The sequence below is a fragment of the Canis aureus genome, chromosome 30 (assembly GCF_053574225.1).
Source record: "Canis aureus isolate CA01 chromosome 30, VMU_Caureus_v.1.0, whole genome shotgun sequence".
Lineage (NCBI taxonomy): Eukaryota > Metazoa > Chordata > Mammalia > Carnivora > Canidae > Canis > Canis aureus.
In genome coordinates, this window is record NC_135640.1 from 35,667,439 (window position 1) to 35,675,714 (window position 8,276).

At 45.5% G+C, this 8,276-nt stretch overlaps 1 long non-coding RNA gene across 1 annotated transcript; it reads right to left on the bottom strand.

Moving 5' to 3' along the window:
* Positions 1-756: 756 nt before the first annotated feature.
* Positions 757-7,906, bottom strand: LOC144301657 (uncharacterized). The gene is made up of 3 exons (XR_013368396.1): positions 7,413-7,906; positions 7,213-7,291; positions 757-1,565 (listed from the first exon to the last, which is right to left on the bottom strand). It is a non-coding gene; the product is annotated as an uncharacterized LOC144301657 (long non-coding RNA).
* Between the last annotated feature and the right edge of the window lie 370 nt (positions 7,907-8,276).

The window sequence follows — 8,276 nt, forward strand, 5'->3', positions numbered from 1 at the left end:
CATCCCTTAGCCCAGTCAAGTTGACACATAAAATTAACCATCACAATATATAAATACACGTCCTGTTGGTTCTGTTTCTCTGAGAACTCCCTACCAGAATCCACAGAGCATAATGGAAACATCAGTGCAATGTCTGCAGTCTCAGCCCTTTGGATGATCCTGTATTTGATGCAGTGCTCGTCTCCAAGTGCCCCACCAGGCAGGCTGCCATGGAGCAGAAAGACCTGCAGACCAAGTCAAGATGCTCGAATCACATGATTTATTAAATCAACTCAAAACACACAGCCAGAAACAAGGGGAGAGATCTGGGTTTGGCTGACTCATTTAGGATAGGTGCCTATGGAGTAGAAGAACCACACACCTGAATCCTGAGCTATGCCATGTTTACGTATCCTGTCCACCTGCTATGCCAACCTTCCCCACTAATGGTGAGGCCACTGGGATCAGTCTAATGAAAAAGTCCTCAAAAAGGACACTATACCAACATCATTCCTACTTCATATATTTGTTGTTTTAAATTAATGCCCTTGATTAGAGATGCAGGAAAAGCAAGTGGTTTTTCTTTCACGAAGGTTTGAATCTGCTTTGTTTTCAATCCATTCCAGAAGTTGTGAAAATGAAAATGCACATCGTCTTTGAGCAGATTGAAGACATTTTATTTTTTTTAAAGATTTTATTTATTTATTCATGAGAGACACAGAGAGAGAGGGAGAGACACAGGCTGAGGGAGAAGCAGGGTCCATGCAGGGAGCCCGATATGAGACTCGATCCTGGGACTCCAGGATCACACCCCAGGCCAAAGGCAGGCGCTAAACCGCTGAGCCACCCAGGCATCCTAGATTGAAGACATTTTAGAAGGTGGTGCATTTTGATCGAATGATGGATTGTACAGGGCCAAGGAGAGGAGGGTATAGCAGAGCACGCACCAGTGCCTCTGAGCTCCACCAAGGACTCATGACGAGCAGGTGGGGCAGATGCAAAGGTGTGATAGGAAAGAGAAGGAGGCACTGCAATAAATTTAAAGAGAGAGACAGATGCATATGTAAGTTATAAATCTTGGAAAAGAGAAATAAAAGATTAGGAGTGAGAAATGGGAAGGCCGAGAGGTGTTATCTGAATGAACATGTCGAACGAAGGGGAACATTTCACAACAGGATTAGGTAGAAAAATGCGACTTTCCCCCTTTAACCAAAAGAGGCCAGAACCTGCCAAGGAAATCTATTCAGCTGAGAATGGTAATATTTTAGCAATAGAATCGGACACTCTGTGGAGGGGAATTGATAAATGGCTCCTATCTCAGTGGTCAGGAGGTAGGAGGGAAAACAGATGCCAAGGGTAGGCACTGACTCCCCAGAGAAGAAAGGAGAGAGCTGAGCTGAGAGTCAGGCCAGCACTGAGGGCTGAGAAGGCAAATGTCCAAGGTCAAATTCAGTCTGCTAATCTCTTCCTTGTGTCCACACGAGGTCTGGCTTCCGTGAAGCAACTCATCAGCCCACCAGCGTGTCCCACTGTTGACCCAATAGACACTGCTTTGCCTCAGACCAGGAACTTGACACAGCTTCTACCTACAACAAACCAGTTGCAGGGAAAGGGTCTTAAATCTCTAGAAATGGAAGCTTCTCTTTCCAGAACATTCCATCACCTGGAAAATTAAACTTGGTAATGACATAGCAAGACCTGCAGCTCAGGTCTCCGACCCCAGCAATCCTTAATGTCAAGGATGACAGGAGAGTACCTGGCCAAGGCCTTGAATGAACAGTCAGATACCCAGCAGCATCTGGAAGGATACAAGGGCATCCTGTGACAACTGTCCAGTGATCTCCAAACCTGCTTGGTCCACATGGGACCACCCTCCACAGCCCCTTCCCAGCCCTTCTGTGCTGTGGAGGAGCTAATGGAATCTCAGCAAAGTTTCCCTCCTGCAAAGCCTGGGAGGAGAGTGCGAGATGCTGGGCTGGAGGGAGGGGGAGAGCCCTTCTGATCACACGTGGAACTCAGGGAAAGCCACCCCAAAGGTCCTGAATAACCTGTGAGGCATGCCTGGGAACTCATCACAGCAACCCAGGTGCAACCTAGCTGTTTCTGCAGACAAATTGTGGTTGACAGACTGGAAAGGCTGCAAGCTTCACTAGACATTAGGCCATAGGACAACCCACCCCATGCCACCACTCCGTATCCAACAACACCCCTGGGTTTTACGTTCCTTCATCTTCATGCCACCACAGAGACTGTACCATCCCTTGCCTGGAGGGGCCAACTAGGTGGCCACATGCTGGACCTTGCCTCTCAGAAGGCTCAAGCTGAGAATCCTTGCTTGCCTCTTCTGGTTCCTGCTGTTTGCCAGCAATCCTTGGCATTGCTTGGCATTGATGACAGTGTTCCGGTCTCTGCCTTCATACTCACGTGGCATTCTCCCTGTGTCTGTGTCTGTGTGTCTCTGTGTTCCTTCTCTCATAATACACCTGTCATATTGGATTTAAGACCCACCCTAATCCAGGTTGATATATTTTTTTTCTATTTTAAGTAGACTCCAACATGGTGCTTGAACTTATGACACTGAGATCAAGACCTGAGCTGAGATAAAAAATCAGATGGTCAACCAACTGAGCCAGCCAGGAGCCCCAAAGATGATCTTCTCTTAACTTGATCACATGTACAAGGACCCTATTTCTAAATCAGGCCACATTCCAAGGTTACAGGTAGTCATGAATTTTGCGGAGATATTACTCAACTCCGTACAATAATTTTGGATAAAGAATTTTTGACTTTGTAGATATAGCCAACTTTACTGTATCCCCTTTTCCTCCCCACAGCACTCTGAAATGACCATGGGTCTCCTTTTTCCATTCTATAAATCTGGCCTAATACAAGCAGGGCTCAGCTTTCAAATAAAGGAATTTTCCAGAGCCACTACGGGCAAGGGCATGTGCTAGCAGTATCTGTTGGCCAGGCCAGGCCCCTCAGGATGAGGGAGTGCATTAACACAAATCCTGGCTCCCGGAGAGGGGAACATTAACACAACACTGGCTCCCTCTGTCCATCACTTCCTCCTTCTTGATTGGTACATTGGAAAGAAGAAGCCAGACATGAGCAGTGAGAGGCCCCAGCTTCTTAGTTTACTATTAGGAGTGAGCTGTACCTCCAGGAGGGCTCTCTGGGGAGGTGGGGAGGCATGCCCACATCCACCACATACACTCGCCTAAATTTAATCTTCAGAATTAGGGAGTTTATTTGCCTACAGATATAAGCCACATCTTTCAACATAGACTTTATCAGTTATAAAGGTGATCTTTATATCAGTTATAAAGGAGGCCCCTGATGAGGGACGCCTCCCTCCCTCATTTCAGTTCTGAATTGATTCAGGGGAGGGGAGGGAAGAGGGTGCCATGTATCGGGCGCCCCAGACAGAGCCCTGCAGGGCCCACCCTTCGCACCCATTAGGTTCTCAGCACTTGACACACCATCCATTCACGTCAGCCTCATTCCCTATGTGCCAAAAAATATATATCTGAGGCTGAAAAGGAGAGTGCCCAACCCAAGGCAAGTTTGAACTTTCCATAAAAGGCCAAAGAGTGAATTGATTTCTCTCCCTTATTGTTTCCCCTACAATAGCTGGTATGCATTCCAAATAAGGCCATAAAGGAGCCAGGCCAAGTTGTGGAAGCGAATTTAAGTGAAAATCTTCCAAACACCAAGAATCTCAAAGGAGAGGAAGTAGCTGGCCACCCCCTCGGCCCCAGTTCATCGTCACAGAGCCTGTTTCTATAGAACAGGCTTCCAGGATTATCTATTTGCAGAAATGTACAAACACAGCCAGCATACTCGGTGCCTGTGGAAAGACCTGAATCGATACAAGTACAGAAGAATGGAGAAAAGAGAAAAGGAAAGATTTTATCAAGCCTATTTACTTTAAAGCTACCTAAAAGACCTGCACAAACACACCTGCTTCTTCAGCACTGGAGAGAACAAAGCAAACATGTCTCTTTTAAAAGAAACGTGCAGAGAGAGAGACAGGGGAGCCACAAAGCCAGTGCCCCCAGGAGGCGCTAGCATATCAGGCCAGGGAAGCTTTAAACCCAGATCAACCTTCAGATCAAAGTCTTCAAAAATGAACCTAGGACCACTGTTGTCAGTGGTGGTTCAGAATTAACCCTATGTCAGGCTGGGGATGGTGTCAGGCTGGGGAGTGTAGAACAACTGGATCTCCAGGGGGGAAATAACCCTGATTTGTAGTGTCTGCCCATCTCTGCGGTGTAAATATTCCCACAGTAGTTGATGTCAAGCTACAATGTGACTCACGAAAGGGGAGCTGGGAAGATGTAAAGTTGCTTGCTGCTGGTTTATACTGTTTCCACTCAACTACTACTGAGCATAGGTAATGGGGTAGGTCAGGGGCACCCCTCCCTGTGCAGTAGAAAAGCCGAGTATAATTTTTGACTCCTAAAAACCTAACTATGGAAAGCCTACTGTTGACCGAAGCCTCACTGATGACATCAACAGCCAACTAACCCATATTTTGTGTTACCTGTATTATATACTGTATTCTTACAATAACACTTAACTTTTTCTTGCCTTTTTTTTTCTTTTTTGGTATTTCTAGGCCATGTGGTTTGTCTGCAACTTTTTTTTTAAATTGTCACAAATCTCCAAAAAAGTTTCCAATATATTTATTGAAAAAAAACCGTGTATAAGTAGACCCACACAGTTCAAACCCATGTTGTTCACGGGCCAGCTATAGAATGTCCTGAAACAATGAGGAAGTGATGGGTTTGAAGATTCATCACGTTTGTTTTAAATATAATTTATTTAATTGTAAGTTGATATATTTTGATTTTTAATAATGACTGTGCAACAGTGAAGCTCACAAAATTTCCAAAAGTTTAAAGACTGGTTCGAGTTAGAAATAAGCCACTCCAGGGATGCCTGGGTGGCTGAGCTGTTGGGTGCCTGTCTTTGGCTCAGGTTGTGATCCTGGGATCCAGGATCGAATCCCACATCAGATTCCCTGTGAGGAGCCTACTTCTCCCTCTGCCTATGTCTCTGCCTCTCTCTGTCTGTGTCTCTCATGAATAAATAAATCTTTAAAAATGAAAGAAAGGAAGAAAAAATAAAGAAAGAAAGAGAGAGAGAAAGAAAGAAAGAAAAGAAAGAAAGAAAGAAAGAAAGAAAGAAAGAAAGAAAGAAAGAAGAAGAAGAAGGAAGGAAAGGAAGAAAGAAAGAAAGAAAGAAAGAAAGAAAGAAAGAAAGAAAGAAAGAAAGAAAGAAAGAAAGAAAGAAAGAAAGAAAAGAAGATAAATAAGCCATTCCAGCACATCACTGCCTGGGAGGCTTTTTAAAAATACCAAAGATTCGTCTGTCTCCCCGAATGCCACAATTGCCGGAGGCCCCCAGGGTGAGGACAGCACATGTGTATCTTAAAAAGCTCAGTAGGGTGGTTCTAATGGATATCCTCAGGTGAGACACTGATGGGGAAACTGAGGGTCAGATGTTTAAATGTCCTGCCCATTGGTTATAATTTGGCCAAGCTGGGAGATGACAGCTTCTGTTTCTTTCCCTACTCTTTCCACTCTGGTTATGGGCAACTTTAGGTCTACTTTTGAAATATCTAGGTTTGTATTAGGATCCATATAGCAAGACCTTATTCTTTTTTTTTTTTTAGTTTTTATTTATTTATTTGAGAGAACGAAAGCACGAGTGAGGGGGAGAGGCAGAGACAGAGTTGAAGAAGCAGGCTCCTTGCTGAGCAGAGAGCTAGACGTGGGGCTCAAACCCAGGACTCCAAGACCATGACCTGAGCCAAAGGCAGACACTTAACTGACTGAGCCACCCAGGCACCCCAACCTCATTCTTTTTTAGCTATTTCAACAAAAACTGAAGCAAAGTTTACCTTTAGGCCATCTATGAAAAACCAGGGCCTAACAAGGAAATTCAGAGGTAAGTAAGATGAAGAGAAGGCCTCTGTGCTCTCAAGAATCTTTTTTTTTTTTCTCAAGAATCTTTTAAAACCAGCTTTATATCTCTGTTTATTCCAGTCACCTATATATTAATGACAAATGACTCTTTTCTCCTCATAAACAGAGGGCTGACTGAACTGGCAATCCTTAGAAGTTTCAATTATTAAATGGTTTAAGTTATTCCTTTTACTTAAAAAAAAAGTTTAGGTAGCAAGACAATGCATGATTTTCAATCACTGTGATTTACTCCTATATTTTTTCTAAATTGTCTTTAGTAAGCACAATGTAAAGTTGGCATATACTTTAAATATTTTATTTATTTATTTATTTATTTATTTATTTATTTATTTATTATTTATTTATTTGAGAGAGAGAGCATGTGATTAAGGTGAGGAGCAGAGGGAAGGAGAAAGGATCTCAAGCAGACTCGGCGCTGAGCACGGAGTCTCATGCAAGACTCCATCTCACGACCCTGAGATCATGACCTGAGCTGAAACCAAGAGTCGGTTGCTAACCAACTGATCCATTCAGGTGCCCCTAGTATATACTTTAAAAATATTTTTATAGTTGGGGAAAGGTTGGTATTATTTTGTAAAAAATCTATTGTATGTCTACACCCAGGCTTTTGGCAAACCCAGCTGGCTTTTCCCTTGAACATTCTAAAGAGACCAACAGAGGCTTTTGCTGCAGCTCCAGCTCCCTTAGGCTTTCCTTTTTGGATTTTTTTTCCTTACTCTTCCCCCCTGGGCATTGGGAGTAATGTCCTCTGAGTTCCTTGTCCCACTCTGAGGCTGTGGGGTTCTCACAGGGACAGAACACAGTCTCCTGAGTGTCCCACTCAATTGCTCACAGCAGCAATCTCAGCCGCCAGCCCTCACGCGGGGAAGCAGTTACCACGCAGCGGGTCCCCAAACACGTTCTCTGCTCCTGTTATTTGAGAGAACATTCCAGAACTAAATGTGAACTCATCCCCCAAATATATGACATCCGAGTTTCACTGAAGGCCGATGCAGTTAAGCCGAGTACAAATAAGAACACACCTAAGCTAAGAATGAGGCCTGCTGATTCCAGCAACTTCCCTGTCCTCTCTGCCTGTGTGACCGGGCATTAGCAGGGGCTTCTCCTCCCCGTCCTGAAGACAGGCCACTGGGGACTCCACTGACTGCCCTCGTGAACCCCACGGATAGGAGACCACCCCATCTGAGAGGAGCCAGCTGTAAACCCAGGAGCCCCAAGTCCTGAAGGGGATAAACCTTACCCCGGGGCATGGCTTCCTGAACAGTGCTCACGTTCACGCTCATTCCACAGCATCTCCAGAGCATGTCCTGGCCTCGTTCCTGCAGAGGAAGGGGTTGGTAAGGAGGTGGTGATAGGGCCGGGAAGCTGAACGTGCAGGGCCGGGCTGGAGGCACTTCCCAAGGGGAGGCCTGCACCCCTCCTCTCAGACCAAGTACACACCTTGGATCCTTTTCTCCTCCAAGGATCTGTACTCCTCGGTGCAACGACACTTGAAAGCATTTTTCTTCTCACACTCCAGGTAGCTTCTGCAGCCGTTTCTAAGCCCATTCTCCCTAAATCCCAATCCTAAACCAGGCTTCTGACACTCAGTTCTCCTGTGAGGAGGCCACATCCAGTTGTAGGTTTTCCCACCATGACTCCTTCCACACCTGCCTTTCCCCACCAGCCTCGTCCAATCCCAGGGTGTAGGGGTTCCCACAGCTGGTCATGGGGAGAACTATGTCTGCATCCGCTCCCTTGCCCTTACTGAATGTGTGTTTGGAGAAGTCACATGATCTCTAAGTATCTCAGTGGCCTCAGTGGCCAGCCGGGGATAGCAATGTGCACCCTTGGCTTAGGTGGGCATTCACGGAGCAATTATGTATGTAGGACTCAGCAAAAGGCCCAGGCCTCATCAGTGCCAGAAAAGGTCACCAAGTCTCCGTTCCTGCAGCCTCCGTTCTCTCCTCTGAGTCCCCTTGGTCCCTATACTAGCACTGTCGTCATGTCCCCATGATCTCTGTATCATCAGTTTGGTTGCCAGATGAAATATTGGGCATCTAGTTGAATTTGAATTTCAAATAGACAACCAATAATTTTTGGTGTACGTCCCATGCGATATTTTTATTTGCTAAGTCTGTCAACCCTCATTTAATGAGAGTACATGTTTTGTGGATTGGGCACCAAACCTGATTCATTTGTGCTCCCAGCCTGGCCCGGGGCCTGGCACCAGAATTAGGAGCCAGTAGATCTTGGTTCTCAGCAGGGGCGGTACTGCCCCCTAGGGGCTGCTTTGGAGATTGGAGAAGGTGTTTTTGATTGGCA